A 19,499-nucleotide genomic window follows, 5' to 3' on the forward strand; every position below is an offset into this window, starting at 1 on the left:
TCTGGCTTTATAAAAAACAGCCACACACGACAACACATGGGTCTATGCCACGTCTTGCAGAAAGTGGCGAATAAACGCATACCTGCGATCTTGTTATCATTAGACGCTGAAAAGGCTTTTGACCGGGTTGAGTAGTCATTCCTCTTCCAGGTCATGGCCGTGATGGGGTTCAGCCCACAGTTTACGGCAACGGTCAAAGTAAATTACAACTTTCCAGCAGCACGGTTATTAATTAATGGAGTACTCTCGCCCCCAATCTCTCTTCAGCGGGGAAAGAAACAGGGATGCCCCATGTCGCCATTGTTATTGCCATTGTATTGGAGCCCTTTTTTAGCAAAAATTCGGCAAACGTTAGCTATTCATGGTATTCATTTTGGGGGGATGGAACATAAGATCATGGCGTATGCTGATGACATGTTAGTAATTTCGGAGCCTGCTAGATCATTGCCCGGAATAGAAAGAGGATTGGAATACTATGGCTCAGTTGCAGGTCTGAAGGTCAATTTGGCCAAATCAGAAATATTAAACGTATCTCTGCCCTACTGTGTCCTCTCCACATAACCAAACTAAATTTGGTTGGGCTCAGGGTCAGATTAAGCTTTTGGGAATTATAATAACCCCGAATTCGGAACGCCTATATGAAGCCAATTTTCCCCCTTTATTGAAGGTAATGACGGATCAACTTGGACTTTGGGGTCCGTATCAGTTTTTTGGCTTGGTCGGATGAATGTTATAAAAATGTCAATTCTCCCAAAAATGTTACACTACTTCCAGGCAATTCCAACCCGAGTTCCTTTATCATTTTCCAAAACGGTGCGTAAGAGAATTTCTGATTACATTTGGAATATTAAACCCCCTAGAGTGGCATATGAGGTTTTGGTAGCGCCCACGGGGAAAGTTGGGATGGGTCTTCCCGATCTTTATAAGTATAAGTATTACCAAGCGACACAGCTCCGGTTAATTAAAGACTGGTGGGGATTGGATGAACAGAAATGTTGGCTACAGATGGAATGGGCACTGGGGGGGCCAAACTTAGGGGAAGTTGTATGGCATGCAAAGAAAGACCGCTCCCCCATTATTCACAGGAGAAGAATTATGCACTTAGTTGGGGAGATATGGGATGGGCCGGCGAGACGGAATGTGCTTACAACTTTCCCTTCACCGTTTATGCCTATTTATTTTTAAACCCCAACTTCCCTCCGGGGTGTGATTCTCTGGCTTTTCTTCATTGGCAACAGGCATTATTCGAGATTTGTTTGATTGTAAGGAAGTTAGAACCTTTACACAGTGTAAGATGGATTTTGATTTAGATGATAGAGAACGGTTCCAATACTCCCATGTATGCCATTGGATATTGGCGCCACCTCTTAGACAGGTAGGCTATTAGAGAGCTTACTCCTTTTGAGAAATGTATCACTACAAATCCGGGTAATAAGGCCCTAATATCAAATATTTATAACATTTTGAATGTGTCGATTTCTACTACCTTGTGACATTATAAAACTAGATGGCAGTTTACCTTGGGATCTCCAGTTGTAGACGATAAATGGGAAAGATTGTGGAAGGATAGTCCTAAACACACTCGATTGATACAATTGAGAGAGTTCTGGTATAAACTGCTCACTAAGTGGCACTACACACCTGCTTGATTGCATAAGATTAAACCATCCATATCAGACCAATGTTGGCAGCACTGTGGGGCGATTGGAGACTGGGGACGTGTGGTGGCACTGTCTGTTTTTGGCGGGCTACTGGGCAAGGATCGATAACTGTATGCAACAACTGTTTGGGGTTTCGAAAACCTTGTACTCTGAACTCTAATCTATTGCTGATTTTTGATCCCATGATGCGGCGTAATTCAAGGCAAAAATGTCTGACTTTTGTGGTGTTACAGTTAGCTGCATTACTGGGAATTGCACAGAAGTGCAAGTCAAAGGACCCTCCGGAGATAGTTGAATGGTTCTACCGTATTTGGAATTTTGTGGCATTAGAGTGGACCACGTATGCCATACAGGGTGAACAATCTAAATTTTCCAAGGACTGGGCAGAGGTGCTTGAATTCTTACAATCTGACTTTCATTTACAGTATTGTCCTCAACGGTTACGGATTCTCAATATTTGCTAATTATGTATGATGTATGCTTCTTGTTTTCTAATGTACCATGTAAAGGGTCAAGGGAGGCTATCCACCTTGGGGAAATTCATGTTGTAATATTCTAAATGCAAATAAAAAAAGTCTCCCTTTTCGATTTCTCCTGCTTTTTCTTAGCTCCCACACTCATAAGTACTCCTCAAAATGTAGCTTTAGCTATGCCCCAGACCATCCTTGGTGCCACTCCTTTCCCCTCATTTGCGATTAATTCCTTATTTTCATTCGCTGGAAGTTGCGAAATAGTGTCTCTCAAAACTGCCATTAACTACTCCCTCTGGGAGGCCGAGGGTAGGTCCAAAGCTAGTACAACCATATCATTATTGGGCCAGGAAATAGGAGTTCTAACAGCCTTTGTAATAAGTAAGGCCTGATAACTGTCTAACAAGATGTAGGCGAAGCTGGAAAAATGATTGTTGGAAAACAGATATGCACTGAAACAGGATTGTACCTCTCTCCATAGGTGTCCTGTAATACTTTAAATCAATCCAGATCCCCCTTCTTTGCACATTTAGATCATGTATTCGATGGGTAGCTATCCAAGCATTTTTATTTTATTTTTTTATTTTATTTGCATCAAAATTGCATAAGCATTTTTTTTTAGCAAAACACAGTTAACAAAAACATTAAGATCACTTATCCATTTAGAAAAGGAGAGGGAAAAAGAAAGAAAAAAGAAACAACATTTTCTCAACAATTCGCTCTCCGGCTAAATCTCAAACAAGAATTTAATCACTTCTAAAATGTGAAATGTTTTGTGTCCTGCCATCAAGCGCGACCACCATACTTTCTCCTCTGTCGGAGCAAAGTCCGAAAAAAGGGAACGGAAATGTTTGGCACGCTGGACTTTCAAGGCGTGGCGTTGAGCAATCAAGTGGAAGAGAGACTCTGGCGTACCGGACTCCCCACAGTAACAACACACATTTTTGTCCGCCTAACCTCTGATTTTGTTAGTTGGATGTAGGTTGTCTTGTCCGCAGAAAGAAATCCCTTGCCCTTTTGTCAGAGGGAAAGTCTTCAACTAGCTTGTAGCATTTAGCCTGATCTAAAGTTTGAACCAGTCATGCTCCTGAGTTTTCCTCTTTACTCTCTCGGGGTCAGACAGTAGTTGATCCAAAGAACTGCCAATTTTGTCCAACAAGAACAGGGTTGCATCGGACCATTAAACCAACATTCGGTTTGAGCAAGTCTGCATCTCTCTATAGACCAAGTCCAAGACTGCAGGCCGAGGCTGCTTGTGACTCTTTCTGAAACAGGGCAACCTGTTCCAAATCACTGTGTTTTTCAGAGTTAAGACGCAACTCCCTCCATTCCATATCACAACTATTGGCGTAGAGAGGGGAAGACTCAAAACTTTTTTCCAGAACCCCCCTTCAAGATGGTTCCATAGAGGGTCCCGGAGATTGAACAGAGCTTCCGCCCCATATGTTAGAGTAGGAACTACCTTGGCTTTGTAATACTTCCAAGCATTGGTCAGCTGGCTTCTTAAAATCCTATCCCCCAAAATAACCAATTCCGCCCATTCATATACATCCCTTAGTGCTTTTAGTGCTCTATCCCAAGCATGCACTTGTCCTTAATTGGGACTGTTGCATGGGCACACAAAAGGAGACTAGTAGAACATCTCTTACGGCCTTCACCACAATTTCTCCTCAAAGAGCTCCCTAAAAGTAACTTGCTTAATTTTGCATGTTTTTGGTAACACTATCCCGACCCCCACCTTCCTCCGTTGTGTTGACGCCCAAAAAAGATTGACCCAGTCACACACATTTCTCCAGCATGGGGTCGGGCATGGATTCACATGCTCATGCTCATGAATATTCCCTGTCGTCAGGCTGCGAATCCTCGGTAAAGAAAAAATCAGTATCAGTTTCGTTTCTGATCTGTCTTTCGTAGTAGTAACCAATCACTGATCTCTGCGTCATACTGACCACAGCCAATGACTGCCCTCTACCTAAGCCCCGCCTCTGGCAGCCATCTTCAGATTTTTACTGCACGTTCAAGTGTTGGGATCCTCGTGCTATTGCTCTCGAGCGTTAGTGCTTTTTTTTCGCGTTTTTTCTCAGAAAAATTTCTCTTTTTTCAGTCAAAAGAGCCTCAAGCTCCACCGTTTCTTCATCCGATCAACGGGGACCCGTGTCGGATTCGTCTACGTCCCTCAAGGGTGAAGATTTCGTCGAGCACGCTTTTGGAGGATTCCAGAAGTTTCTCAGGCCCTTCTCGAGCATGGCCCAGGAGAAGGGAAGCTCGACGCCCGGAAAGCTGTTCAGGGTCTGCCCTGGATGCCAGCTTCAGAATGTCTTTAAGGAGGACGAACACTCCCTTTGCCTTTACTGCCTGCATGAGGACAAGACGCACGTGGAGAAGGACTGTGCGTTTTGCGGCAATATGTCGGAGCGGACCATGAAGGACCGCCATCAATGTCTCGCCAACTGGCTGGAAGGAAAGAGCCCGTCAGGCGAGAAGAAGAAGAAGAAGTCCGAGCGGTCTTCTAAGACCTTTGAGGGCGCCCCGGCGACGGGGTCCAACAGAAGGCCAAGCACCACGAGTCTGCTGGCACCGGGAGCGCCGAACGGTCAGGCTCTACGGGTGCCAGGCAGGGCGCATCCTCACCGGCGCCATCAACCACAAGCCAACGCTCTGGCTCGGGTAAGAGGAAGGCCGAGCACCCGGCGAAACTCCTGGAGAGACCCCGGTCGTGCCCTAAGGCCCCATCGGTGGAGGAGCGAGGTGGTGACCCTCCCCCCAAGGAGAAGGCGGTGAGCGCACCTAAGGTGGTGAAAGCCTTGATCCATCCGGCCAAGGCCTCTATCGAGACAGTCGCAGCGGCCCTGGCTCAGCCTGTGGAGACTACACCAGTGGTGGCGACCCCAGGGCCCAGAATCTCCCAGCCACCGCGGAGGGAGTCCTCTTTCATGCCCATCGACAGGACCCCTGTGAAACCTCCGATGGAGAAGAAAAAGGGGGGGCAGGAGGTCGTCGTGGACTCGGCCTCAACCTCTGAGGAGGAGCAGATCGAAGTCTTAGGCCACGGCTCTGGCGTGGAAGAAGGCCATCCTGTCGAGAGGGACCCCGACGTGGAAGACGACGAGGGCGTCGAGGGTGCCGACGGGGCTCCTGATCGCCCGTCGGAACTCCCTCAACCAGTGCCGCAAGACAACTCGGCGGCCATTTTGTTGGCTATACAGTCCTTATGCTCGGAGATAAGGACGAGACTGCCGTTACCCCCAACGGAGGAACCTCTCCCGACGGGGGACCCGGAGCCAGGCCCTTCTGGGAGCCCTCCCCCTAAGAGAAGAAGGATTCATCCTCCACCTCCTTTTCAGCCATCGCGCCCTGCTCAGCCCTCCTCCCCGTCCACGACACGTGGGGATGATACGGGGACTGACACGGGCGGCGATGGGTACAGACGACGAGGTTTACGACGAGGATCTCCCGTCGTCACCTCCCACCCGGGCTTCCCCGCCCGACGAGATTGGATCGTTTCACTCCATGATCGCCAGGGCATCTGAGCTTTTCCAGCTCTGCCCGGAAGAGAAGAAGAAGGAAGGTTTCCTTTATCAACGGCGCGAGACCAAGAGGAAGACGGTCCTCGCTGTACCTCTACTAGACGATATTTAGGATGAGGGCCTCGCCCTCCTCAAGAACCCATCCACGACGCCGGCTAGAAGGGATCGGTATGAGAAGAAGTACCGGGTCCCGGACGCGGCCCCCTTGTGCCTTCGGGCACAGCCGACCCCGGACTTGGTCGTCTCCGCGGCGGCCAGGAAGAAAGCGGGGGGGGGCGCGGCCTCTAAGTCAACCTCCCCGCCGGACGGCGAGGGAAAGAAATTAGACACGATGGGACGCAGAGTCATCTCGTCGGCAGCGACGACGATTAAGGCGGCCAACGCCCTGGCTATCGTAGCCCGCTATGACAGGGAATTGTGGTACAAACTGGCCCCCCTGCTGGACTTCCTACCAGACGACAAGAGGGCGGAAGCCCTAGAGATCTTGCAGGAAGGAGAGGTGGCGTCGGACCACGCCATTACGATTGCGACAGACATTGCGGACACTGGATTTCGCCAGTTGGGCAACGGCGTGTGCCTTAGGCGGCGTGGATGGCTCAAGGCTACTGACTTCCGTCAGGACGTGCAGACCAGAGTCTTGGACATGCCGTTCGACGGAAACAACCTGTTTGGGAAAACAGTGGACGATTCCCTTCAAGCCATCAAGGCGGACACGGAGACGACCCGGGCTCTTGGGGTTCTCCAGCAACGGCGGCCGCCCTTTCGGAGCGGCGGAGGCAAACAGGGTGCCTCCAAAGGTTCCAGCGGCGGATTTTCCACCTACCGTCAAGCGGCCCGTTCGTCGTCCCAGGAAGCTTACAGGGGACGAGGCAAGCCAGGCGGACCCCGCCGTCGTCGCCAAGGAGGACAAGGCGGCAAAGCCTCGTCGAAGCAGGACTGAACCGGCCGTGGGGTCGGGCCCCCACCGAAGCACCCCGGTGGGAGGCCGGCTGGCGAGCTTCGTCAGCGCCTGGGAGTCCATCTCCACCGACCGTTGGGTGCTGGACGCCCTGGCTCAGGGTCACGCGCTCGAGTTTCTAAAGAGGTGCCCGCGCGTCCCCCCTGTGGCCAGGAGAGAACATCACGTCCCTCAACTTCTCTTGGAGGTAAAGGCGATGCTCAAGAAGGGCGCCATCGAGCTCGTCCCAAAGAGGCTTCGGGGCTCCGGAGTTTACTCAAGATACTTCCTCGTGAAGAAGAAGACGGGAGGATGGCGTCCCATCCTGGACCTACGACGACTGAACAAATTCATCAAGGCACAGAAGTTCCAGATGGTCACCCTCCAACACATCCTGGGTCAACTGGGGAAGGGCGATTTCCTGTCTTCGCTGGATTTGGAGGATGCCTACTTCCATATTCCCATCCTAAAGGGACACCGAAAGTTTCTCAGGTTCGTGGTCCAAGGGCGTCACTACCAGTTCAGAGCCCTTCCCTTCGGATTGAGGTCGGCACCCAGGGTGTTCACCAAGTGCCTCGCACCGGTGGCGGCGCAGCTGCGCCGAGAGGAGATCCACGTCTACCCCTACCTGGACGACTGGCTCATCCGAGCAAAGACGAAGGAGCTCGCCGTGGAGCACACGGCAAGGACCGTCCAACTACTCATGGACCTGGGATTCTCCATAAACTACGCCAAGTCCCACCTGGTGCCCGCGCAAGAAGCACTGTTTCTGGGAGCGAAGCTCGACACAGTGTCGCTTCTGGCCTCTGCGTCAGAGGAAAGGACGAGGGACATCTTGGGCAAGGTGCAGCAGATGCTGGTTGCGGACGCGGCCAGGGTGAGGTCCATCAAGTCCCTCCTCGGAATGATGTCTTCTTGCATTTATCTCATCCGCCTGTGCAGGCTCTGGATGCGCCCGTTGCAGGAGTTCCTGGACGTGCGCTGGATCCAGACGACAGGCAGCTTCGAGGAGAGGATCACACTCGACGAGAGTTTCTGACGAGCGATCCGGTGGTGGGGCACCCGTGCGCATCTGACAGCGGGCATGGACTTCCAGACCCCCGGCCACCAGGAGACAGTGACCACGGATGCCTCCCTGGAAGGGTGGGGAGCACACACCGAAAATCTGCACGCGAGAGGCCTTTGGCTTCCGACGGAGAAGTCCCTCCATATCAACGTCCTGGAGCTCCGTGCGGTGTTTTGGGCCCTCAGGTCCTTTCTTCCGTCCCTCAAGGGCAAGGTGGTGATGATCTTCACCGACAACACCACCACCATGTTCTACATCAGGAAGCAGGGCGGTACCAGATCCCCAGCCCTGTCCAAGGAGGCGCAGGATCTGTGGCATTGGGCCGTCGCCCAAGGGATGTTTTTTGGTGCCGTTTCATCTGGCAGGGATAAAAAACACCATCGCCGACTCGCTCAGCAGAGAGCTGCGCTCGTGCCACGAGTGGGAACTACGACAGGATCTAGTGGACCGCCTCTTCCGACGGTGGGGCACACCCCAGATCGATCTGTTCACGACGGCGACGAACTCCAAGTGCCGGAGGTTCGCCAGCAGGTTTCCCCAGCCGAGGAGCATGGGCGATGCTTTCTCGTTCCCCTGGGAGGGCCTGTTTCTATATGCGTTCCCTCCATTGCCGTTGCTGATCCGGCTCATCAACCAGCTCAAGAGGTCACGGTGCAGGATGATCCTCGTCGCACCTGCGTGGCCGAGACAGATATGGTTCCCGGACCTTCTGGACTTGTCAGCGTCCCCGTCAATCAAGCTGCCAGTGGACGCGGGAAGGAGGCGCCATCCTCCATCACGACCCGAAGTCGCTGAACTTGCAGGCCTGGCTCCTGCAGCGTTAGAGTTTGGAGGCTACGACATACCGGCCGACTGCAGAGAGGTTCTTGCAAAGGCCAGGGCGTCCTCAACTCTTAAATGCTATGGACACAAATGGAAGAGGTTCTCTGTCTGGTGCCACGCACAGAAGATTAACCCTCTACAGATTACGGCTCCCCAGGTACTGCCGTACCTTCTGACGCTGGCCAAGGCTCGTCTGGCGCACACGTCCATCAAGATTCATCTTGCTGCGATCTCCCGATACACCAGAACCACGGGGCAGACGTCTTTGTGGTCTCATTGTCTGGTGAAAGAATTCATGAAGGGACTGTTCAGATCGTTCCCGCCGGTGAAGGCTCCGGACCCGGCGTGGAAGCTCAACGTGGTGCTGACCAAGCTCATGGGACCTCCGTTCGAGCCTCTGCACTCGGCTCCATTGAAGTTCTTGTCGTGGAAAACAGCGTTTCTTGTGGCCATCACCTCCGCACGACGGGTGGGAGAGATCCAGGCCCTTTCCTGCAAGCCCCCGTACTTGACTTTTCACGACACGAGGGTAGTGCTCAGGACGCACCCCTCCTTCATGCCCAAAGTACCGTTGGACTTCCACCTCAACGAACCCTTGGTGTTGCCTGTTTTCTTCCCGTCGCCTTCGTCGCCGGCTGAAAGGACTTTGCACTCGCTGGATGTGGCTAGAGCGCTGAAGTTCTACGTGGACCGCACAAAGTGTTTTCGGAAGACGTCACAACTTTTTGTGAACTTTGGACCTGTCAATCAGGGGAAGGCTCTCTTGAAGGCCTCCATTTTCAGATGGCTCTCCGGCTGTATCATGTACTGTCATCGGTTGGCAAACCGACCGCTGCCTGGCCGTCCGAGAGCCCATTCCACCAGAGCGATCGCAGCTACCACGGCGTTCCTATCTGGTGTGCCCTTGCTGGACATCTGCAGGGCTGCTACGTGGAGGTCGACGTACGCCTTCACGAAATTCTACTGCGTCGATCGGGATTCCAGGGAGGAGTCCAGGGTCGGCCAAGCAGTGCTGCGCAACCTGTTCGCCTAAGGTGAGCCTGGTGAGGAGGTAAGAATTGCTTGATTTTGAGTTTGATGTAATGCTTAATGTTGAGCCTTTGCCACCGCCCGTGGTTTTGCATGTGTGTACTGCTATGTATTCTTTATTCATGAGCATGTGAATCCATGCCAGACCCCATGCTGGAGAAGGAACAAGTTACTTACCTGTAACTGTTGTTCTCCAGCATGGGTCTGGCATGGATTCACATGCGAACCCTCCCGCCTACCCCTCTGCGTTTCTTCACTTGGTCATACTGCCACTTCACGTGCTACCAAATCTGAAGATGGCTGCCAGAGGCAGGGCTTAGGTAGAGGGCAGTCATTGGCTGTGGTCAGTATGAAGCAGAGATCAGTGATTGGTTACTACTACGAAAGACAGATCAGAAATGAAACTGATACTGATTTTTTCTTTACCGAGGATTCCCAGCCTGACGACGGGGAATATTCATGAGCATGTGAATCCATGCCAGACCCATGCTGGAGAACAACAGTTACAGGTAAGTAACTTGTTCCTTCTAGTCTATCACCTAACCAACTCTATAATGTGTTTCTTGTAAAAAGAGAACCTGTAGATGAGAGACATCTTAAATTTGTCTAGCTATACCAGTGAGTGCTTATAAGGAGATTTTAAACCTTTATTATTCAGGATGGCTTTCATCCACCCTTCAAACTCATTGGACATCATTTATCAAATGCAACTCTTTGTAAACATCTACCTTTACATGACAGGATTTTGCTCCATTGCTGGAGTATGAGATCCACTCAATGACTCTAACTTCCCTACCAAAGACCTCACAAATCTTAAATTCTCCTCTCACTAGCAGACTTCACCTCCCTCCCTCCCGGGCCTCGCCCAAAGATTGGGCAACATTGGTTCAAGTTGATCAAATTGTTGCCATACGAACAGGAGCAAGAGGTCGAAGGGAAAACATACACACTTCAGTAGCATCCCTACCTGTTCTAAATACAGGAAAAGGCAGGAAAGCAGAAAAAGTCAACAGTTGCTCCCTTTCAATGAAACTTCATGCATTTTCACAAAAATATTAATTTTATTAAAGGTTTAAAGCTAAAAATCTCATAAAATTGAGAATCAATATTCATATTGAATATACCATCAATAACTCTAAGAATATACACAAATATAATAATGACAAAACACATACAAGATTCTAAAAATAGAAAAATAAATGTAAAAGTACATCAATAAGTAATTCAACCTCAGGAGTAAATCCTTTTGGGTCAGGTTTCTGATCACTCTAGATCTCTAAATACCTTTAAACAATCTGGTAAAGCTCCTAGATTGCAAACTCAACTTGTTTCAGTCCTCTTGATGGTAGTGGGACTTTCTTCAGGAGTAGTCATTAACAGTATTAGAGTTTATACAAAACTGATGTGGAATCTTCTTTCATTGAAGGTTCATTCAATATAAACAGAGTAACTGTTGACAAAAACCGAAAACAAGAATCAGCACTTAGACACATATTCTTAGGACACAACAAAGGTGTCTGGAGACATTCATGGTTAATTAAATTACCTGAACTCCCTAGTGTAGTTGATCCCTTGACGGAGAAAATAGTCCACAGCCATTGGGCAAATTTATCATGGGAAGTCAGAATGCTTCCACAAACTCCTACAATTGAATTGATAATACGAGGAGATCATTAGATTGGCCTTTCAACCATAGGACAGCAGTGCACTCATGTCCTGCACAACACACCTACTCCCATTCCCCTTAACTGTATTAGCAGACTTCAACATCTGGTTTGATTTGCCCCTTATCCCAAGGACATGAGCGATACTGGACCACTTGTAAGCTCTGCAACTAACATAGTTAATCTCAACCCAAACCCACTCTGCTGGTCACACCCTAGATGCAATCTTCGGATCCCCGACCACCTTAACACATTACCACCTTGCCTGCTCATATGGTCAGACCATTCCGCCATCCTTTTCGTCTTATCCTCAGGGGACTCTTGCCCCCCCTCTACCCCCCTTGAAAACCCCCAGACCACCAACCCAATCCTGCCTCTGGAAAGAAATGTAAGTGACCCTAGACCTGGCAGAGGTACTACTTACCTCACAAACCACCCTTTCTCTTTCCCCGGGTCAGGTCAGCATCTCTAACTTCGATCTCTGGCTCTCCGAAGCACTAAACTCCCTCTCGCCTGTTAGGTCCTTCTCAAACAGAAAATGCCACTTGCCCAGATGGTTCACTCCAGCCCTCAAAAAACGGAAAACCTTCAACCATACCCTCGAGCGCACATGGCGTTCAGACCCATCTTCACCCAACAGACTAGCCTACGCTTCCCAACTCAAGCTCTATCGTGCACAAGTCCACAAAGATAAAAAATCCTACTAGGAGAACGGAATATCCAAAGCCACAAACCCAACCATGGAACTGTTTAAGTTCACTGCTGAATTCAACACCCCTGCATGCTCCACCAACTGACCAGGCCACACACAATCCCTTTGTGACTCTCCCTCAGATCACGTTCACAACAAAGCCATAGGGAGACACGCCTCTAGCATCTCTGATGTCTCATCCCTGACCCCGCGCCATCTCATCCCCGGTAGCAGAAGCTCCACCTGCCCTTACATTTTTCTCTTCCTTCTCTCACCCCCCTCCCCAGAATTCCTCAAACTACTATCAATTAGCCGTTAAGCAGGCTCCACAGGAGACCCCTCTCCCTTCCAAAAGAAATCTTGCCATCCACCTGTGCAGGCAGTCGCACACAATCCATTGTGACAAATCACTGGATGCCGTCACTTCTCCCCGAGACCTTTCCCATGAGGCCAGGGAGGTGATGCTGCTACCCAATAGTCCCCCTGGGGGTGGTATAATAGAGGCGAATCTCATGGAGATCGATTCCCCCTCCCTCCCGGGAGAAGGATGACCATGTAGGGAACAGCCCTCATGAAAACATCATACCCCCACATACTCTAGCCTCTCCTTCTTCTGCTAACCTCTTTGTAGATGGTAGACCTATGAACTGTAATAAGTCAGACTATTTCAAGGTTCTGGAAAGTCCTGAGACGAAGAACAACATCAGGAACGTAGGTAATATAAATACTGGGACGAGTTGGCCCCACTGAGCAATGAAGATGAAACATGTGAAAGAGACAAAGGACTTATATAGTCGGCCCAGACACTGCTGGACACATTGTATACAAATCGACAATGGACTAAGCACTGTGTCTCGGGCAGCCGTGGAGGACAGCAGGCAACGAAATACAAACCTGCATCACTGTTCCGGAAAGGGAAAACTCCAAGGACGCTGGCAGTCCACCGTGTCTGATGATCGGGAGGTCTGCAGGAGCAGACTGGTGCCCAGCAGCATCGAGAAGAGGAGAAAGGAAAGCAGAAGGCAGCCAAGAAGGTCGTTGCACAGCCGGAGGGAAGGCAAGACACCTAAAAAAACAAATGGAGCGCCCGCCATCCCAGGAAGCACCATCAATGTGTCGAAGCCCTGAAAAAGGTAAGCACGGCATGGGAGACCCAGAGGGGACGCAGAGCTGCCTTCTCAGAGGGCGCATGCAGTTAACCCTAGGTCCCTTTGCAACCATAATGCTTGGGTGGCAAATCCTACAAACCTCCTCCTAATTTCAAGAGTACGGTTCCTCGACTTGGCTCCTTAGTTTCAGGATACTTGGATCCTATCCTTCGTTCAGTGAGAACTCCATAGATCGACATCGTACAGGTGTTTGGAGCCTTCTCTATTCAAAATCTCCTTCGCGCCAAAACAAATAGGACCCAATGGGAGATCTGCTCACATACAGGCATACCATATGTGGACCAATCATGGACCACGGGGGTCCCAGGCATTCACAGCACACCAGACTCTCTGGCACCCAGGATGTGTATTGGAACCAGACAGTCCAGCCCACATCCTGGAAGCACATACACAAGGCATGCAGAATCTTGCGAAAGCTTGGCGTTTCGCGGGAGAATGCATGCCCAAATAAGGACTGTCGGCTTGACTTGGGGAAGGTGAAGGGGCAAGATGACCAAAGGACAGGACAAAGAACCTTTTAGCATGGCCATTTTGGAACCAGGCCCCCTATTTGTGCCAGATGCTGTAAACATGGTTTACCTGGCAGGAAAGGGTTAAAAATACATGAAAAGATAAGCTGCAACCAGCCCTGTCCAAGGCACATCTGCACTTCTCCTAAAAAAATCCTTCGAGAGTATCTAGGGCCTTTGGAAATGGCTAATAGACCCAAGTGCACTGTACTGTAAGGTACATTGTACACTTGATACATGTTGCAGACATGGACAAGAACTAAGGGAAACAAAGTCTCCCAGTACTGACTGTCTATAAGGGGATGTCAGTTTCCTCATAACAAAGTGAGCGAAAAAGGCTGTGCTTCTCTGGTAAAGTCAGACTATGGTATTTAAACAAAGCGAAAAGGTGGGGGGTACACAACTGTAGGGAAAATTACACATTAAAATCTTTCCTAACAACGCCTTCCGGCTCGACACCAACAACGGTGCGTAAAATGCCATTGGCTGTCCGTCACAAGGCTGACCATGTCCATGAGTCATTGATGCCTTCCATCGCCGCCGACAGTTGTTCCATCAGCACCAATAGATATTTCATCAGTGCAAAAAAGCCCCATCGTCATCCCTGGGGGAACCCTTCGTGCTTATTGTCGGCAATGGTTCCTTCTTGCCATTGTCAAGGTCGAGATTCTTCGACTCCATGCGGTCGATCTTCAGCATCGATCAGCTCGACGACCAAGGGGAAGTTGATCCTATCTATTCTGGCACCAGCGGTGTCGATTACTTTGACGACCAAGCAGATTTATTGGCTCTAGCCCAGGGATTACAAGATGCCAGTGGCCTAGATACTTCTTCAGAACTTCAGCATGGTCAGCTCTACACGCATACTTGTGCAAAATTCAGGGCCTTAGTTGAAAGGGTGCTAGACACCCTTGGATTAAAGTCTTCTGCTACACCCCTTCAAGGCTACGAATTTAGACATTCTGGATGATGGTCGTGCAGTTGAGCATGATATGCCATTTAACTCGGCTATAACAGACCCTTTAGCCTCTTTATGTCGGCATCCTTGCACATCCCCCCGTAAACTCCAATTTCATGGGGAAGTTTAGGCCGGCAAGAGGAGACCCTTATTTCCTTGTTACACACCCTTCTCCAGAAGGGCTTGTTGTGCAAGCTGTCACAATTACCACCATACCTGTGGCAGCCACATCCAATCTGCCTCTGGATAAAGAGGGAAAAAAGTTAGACACAATGGCCAAGAAGGTTTTTACTTCTGGCAGCATGGCGCTCAAAGCCACCAACGTAGCCTCTGGATTTGCAAAATACTCATTTGACACTGGAAATCTGTGGAGCATGCAGCTCAGTACCTCCCCAAAGTTGCAATGTGAGACAGGTTTTTACAGCTGGTGGAGGATCGGAAGGAGGTAGCCAAGCAGTTATTGCAGACTTCATGGCCATTCAATGGGGCCAGCAGTAGTTATAAGGAGACAAGCCTATTTGAAAACCTCTGGCTTCTCCCTAAATGTTCAGAACACACTACTGGACATGGCCTTTGGGGGAGATTTGCTTTTTGGCCAAAGACAGGGAGTCCAATGTTACCGCTAAATCGCAAGGCCTAGCCAGGCATCCGGCTAAGCCTGCCTTCAGTGTTGCCTCAAGAGGCAGAGGCTACAGACGGTATGTACACCATATAGCAGGAAGACACAACTCCCACAGGCCAGGCAGAGCGTTTCTCGCAAGGGGAAGAGAGGCCTCTAGAGGCCAGCAAGCAGCAGCGGGGGCACCGCCGCCCTCTAAGCCGTTTTGATTTCCCCTCCCACGACTTAGCGGTTGGTGGACGGTTGGCAGGACATTGGCCCCAGTGGCAGGAGATTACCTCAGATCCTGGGCCCTGCAGTTGGTTCGATGGGGTTATTGTCTGCCCTTTTTAAGAAAACCACTGGACATAGCCCCACCGCCTCCAATCCAACCGGGACAGGAGCACCAGGAAGAACTGAGAGCCCTGTTGTCAAAGGGTGCCGTGGAAGAGGTACCTGCCAAACAGAGGATCGGGCTGGTATTCCCGGTATTTCCTGGTGCCCAAGATAGTAGGTTGTCTCTGTACCATTCTGGACCTAAGTGCTCTCAACAAGTTCCTGAGGAAAGACAAATTCAGGTGACGTTGAGAGGAATTCTCCATGCTCTCAACTTCAGGACTGGCTGGGGTAAATAGACCTACAGGACGTTTATTTCCAAGTGCCAATAGATCAAATGCCCAGGACGTTCCTAAGGTTCCTCATAGGGTACATGCACTATCAGTTCAAGGTGCTTCCCTTTGGGTTGGCCTGCGCTCCAAGGGTCTTCACCAAGCTCATGGCGGTAGTCGCTGCTCACCTCAGGAGGTCCAGGGTCCATGTATATCCTTACCTGGACGACTGGCGGATCCGGGTGAAGTCAGCAGGCTGAGTCTTGTCTCATCTAGAGGACATATGCCTACTACTGCACAGGCTGGGTTTCTCCCTGAACTTGAAGAAGTACCATGTGACGCCAGTCCAAAAAGCTCTAGTTCATCTGAGCCGTCCTAGACACTCGGGTATGGAAAGCCTTCTCTCCCGAGGAGAGATCCGACAACATAGCACAGATGGTACATTTGTTCCCAGAACCATGCCACCTTGCCAGCGGCTTCCTTCCTACGCCTCTTAGGTCTCATGGCCTCTTGTATTTTTCTGGTGCCAGAGGCCTGACTGGGCATGAGATCCCTTCAGTGGCTCCTAAGGGACTAGTGATCTCAGTGCCTGGGAGCGCTCACTGATCCTCTCAAAGTGTCCAAGGAAGTGGTATGCGACCTCTGCTGGTGGGACAACTGCAGCAATCTTATGGTGGGGGAACCCTTCTGTGCTCCTTGGCCTCAGGCGCGAGTGGTCACGGATGCATCTCTGAAGGGTTGGGGCGCTCATTGTGAGGACTTGCAGGTGGATGGTCTTTGATCAGCGACGGAAGCTAGATGGCACATCAGCAGGCTGGAGTTGCAGGCCATCAGGTTAGCCTGAAGCATGTCCTGATTCTAACGGACAACACGGTGGCCATGGACTACCTCAACAAGCAAGCTGGTGTGCACTCCTGTCCCCTCTGCACAGAGGCGATGCAGCTGCGGTTCTGGTTACTGGAGAACCAGATCTTGGTCTGGGCAGTTCATCTAGCGGGGGCAGAGAACACATTTGCAGATGTGGGAAGTGTGCCAGGAAGCCCTAGAGGAGGTCTTCTCTCTCTGGGATATCCAGATAGTGGATCTGTTCGCCAGAGAGTCCAACAGGAAGTGCAAACAGTTTTGCTCAAAGGAATTCCCAGCAAAGGGATTCCTGGGGGACACGTTTCTGGTGGACTGGGCCTTCCCTCTCCACTGCACTTTCCCCCGATTCACGTCATTCCTTGGGTTCTCAGGAGGTTGAAGAGATTTCTGAGCAACCATGATCTTAATCGCCCCAGACTGGGTGAGGATGACTTGGTATTCCGATCTCTTGGATCTGTCCATCTGTCCACATCACTGGTTGCCTCAGCGTCCGGATCTCCTAATCCAGTCGGAAGGTTGGGTGTTTCACCCAACCCCGGATTCCCTCAACCTACATGCGTGGCTCTTGAGAGGATGAGATATGATGACTGGCACCTCTCTGACGAGGTACTTGAGGTGGTGTTGGCTGCACGCAGACCATCTACATGATCTCTGTATACGTGCAGGTGGAGAAGATTTGAGGCGTTGTGCAGGGAATGGGAGATTGACCCCATCTCTTGCCCCACCACTACAGTGATGTAGTTCCTTCTGTTATTGGCCTCAGAGGGCCTTCATGTTACCACATTCAAGGAATATTTGGCAGCCTTGTCTATGTTCAAAAGGACCCCATATCAGGGTTTTTTCTTCACAATTCCGGTCATGTCCCAATTCCTGAAAGGCCTTCTCAATACATTTCCGCCAATCCCTTTTGTTGTCCCAGATTGGGACCTTAATCTGGTCTTGACATACATGATGGCGGCTCCATTCGAGCCCATGCATTCATGTCCCTTAAGGCTGCTATCCTTTAAAACAGCCTTCTTAGTTGCAATCACTTTAGCCAGGAGGGGTTAGTGAGTTGCAGGCATTGTGCTGCAAACCTCTAGTCCTACGTTTTTTTTGGGAGAAAGTTTCTCTTAAAGTGAGGTTTGGATTCCTCCCTAAGGTAGTTTCTGAGTTCTCCCTTTCCATTTATCTATCTGTCTTTTACCCTCCTCCACATCCCTCAAAAGAGTAAGAGCAGTCCCACCGTCTTGATCCCAAGAGAGCCTTAAGCTTCGATGTCAATCGAACATCGGAGTTTCGGAAGACTGATCAGTTATTCATTGCCCATTCTTTATCCCGTAAAGGGTTGACTGTGACAAAGCAGACCCTATCTCATTGGATTATTCTGTGAATAACCAAATGTTATCAGTTGGCGGGCAGGGAAATTCCTTACGGCATCGGGACACACTCAACGAGAGGGGTTTCAGCTTCTACAGCCCTACAGAGAGGAGTTCCTGTTAGGAACATATGTCGTGCGGCCACACGGTCTTCCTTGCACATATTTACCAAGCATTATTTTCTTAATGTTGCACACAGGGCCGATGCACGGTTTGGTAGAGCAGTTCTGCAAAATCGGCTTATATAGCTCTTTCTGACCTCCTCTGTGTCCTAACTGCTTGGGGAGTATATCAGATGAGGAATCTGCGGGAGAAAAGCCATCCATAGAAGAAGAAACTACTTACCGTAATGATGTTTCTATGGATTCTTCTCCCGCAGATTCCTCATCGCCCCTCCCATCCATCCCCGCTCAGAAAGTTCTTGTTGCTCTACACTTCTGTCCAAGCGAGATGACATTTAGTAATGGCTGTAAGGTGACCGCTTCTATCTTGTTATGCGATCGTTTTTTTTTGTTGCAAAAAAATGTTTTTACAACTCTATTCTGTGGGGTCTCCCTGTTGGGATATTCCATGTGTTAATTTTTTCATAGGCTGGTTAGCCTCCCTCCCGTTGTTTTCCTCTGCAGCGTTCTCGTACTAGGGGAAGAAAGGGGAGAACTGAAGCATGGAGCGTAGTGAGGTGGTATTTATGCGACACTTGTCGCGTCCGGAGCCGACGATCGAGCACCAAGCAAGATGGATCGACGGCTGAGTCGACAACCCCTGTCAAAGATTTCTGAGCAGCAGAGCTGGATGACAATATCACATGAGGAATCTGTGGGAGAAGAATCCATAGAAAAATCATTACAGTAAGACAGTTCTCCTTCTCACCTGAACTCCTCCTGCTCCTACCTGATTCACTTGCTTTGGCAAATTCATCCCTATCTCTGAGACCAATAGGGCTTTGATAGCAGCTGCTTTCATGAATACGAAACCGGACTATTGTAACACTCTTCTTGTTGGCACTACCGAAGCCATTAAAAAGAATGAAGGTAATTCAAAACAGTACAGTTCTATCAGTCTGCGGGATTGGACGCCAGTCCTGTGTGTCTGATGCTCGTCGGAAGATGCACTGGCTCCCAGTTGACCATATAGTTTAATTCAAAGCAGTTGTCATGGTGTACAAATGCCTGGCTGGGGTTGCCCCTGCTTAGCTATGCTTGTGTATTAAGAAGCTGCCTAAGAGACGCACTTTACACTTCATCAAAGATGCCTTATTGTTTAAACCACGTTGTTTCCCTTAAGAAAATAGGTGGCGATTGGGGACGTGGTTTGGAGTCGAAGCACGCGGCATGCCTCCCTGATAGCTCTCGGCCTTGTCCCGACAGCCAGACAGCTAAAAGCTACTAAAACATGCGGTTTTCTTCGAAACTTAGCACTAAAACAGAGAACGGGACAGAGAACGGCGGTCCAGAGTGGGTCTCCCCGTGGTGACCCCATTTTCACACACCAAGCCGCGGCATCATACGGCCGCCCACCTAACGTGACACCCAAGATGGGGGATGGGATCGAACTCACCGGTCCTCCAG

The 19,499-nt window shown here is 50.1% G+C and overlaps 1 protein-coding gene across 1 annotated transcript in view; it reads left to right on the forward strand.

Annotated features, from left to right (window-relative positions):
* The window catches only part of ECT2L (epithelial cell transforming 2 like), a 2,055,529-nt gene that overhangs the window by 1,393,316 nt on the left and 642,714 nt on the right, over positions 1-19,499 (forward strand). The window lies entirely within an intron of this gene.

The sequence above is a fragment of the Ambystoma mexicanum genome, chromosome 4q, assembly GCF_040938575.1.
Source record: "Ambystoma mexicanum isolate Mex_15411 chromosome 4q, UKY_AmexF1_1, whole genome shotgun sequence".
Taxonomy (NCBI): Eukaryota; Metazoa; Chordata; class Amphibia; order Caudata; family Ambystomatidae; genus Ambystoma; species Ambystoma mexicanum.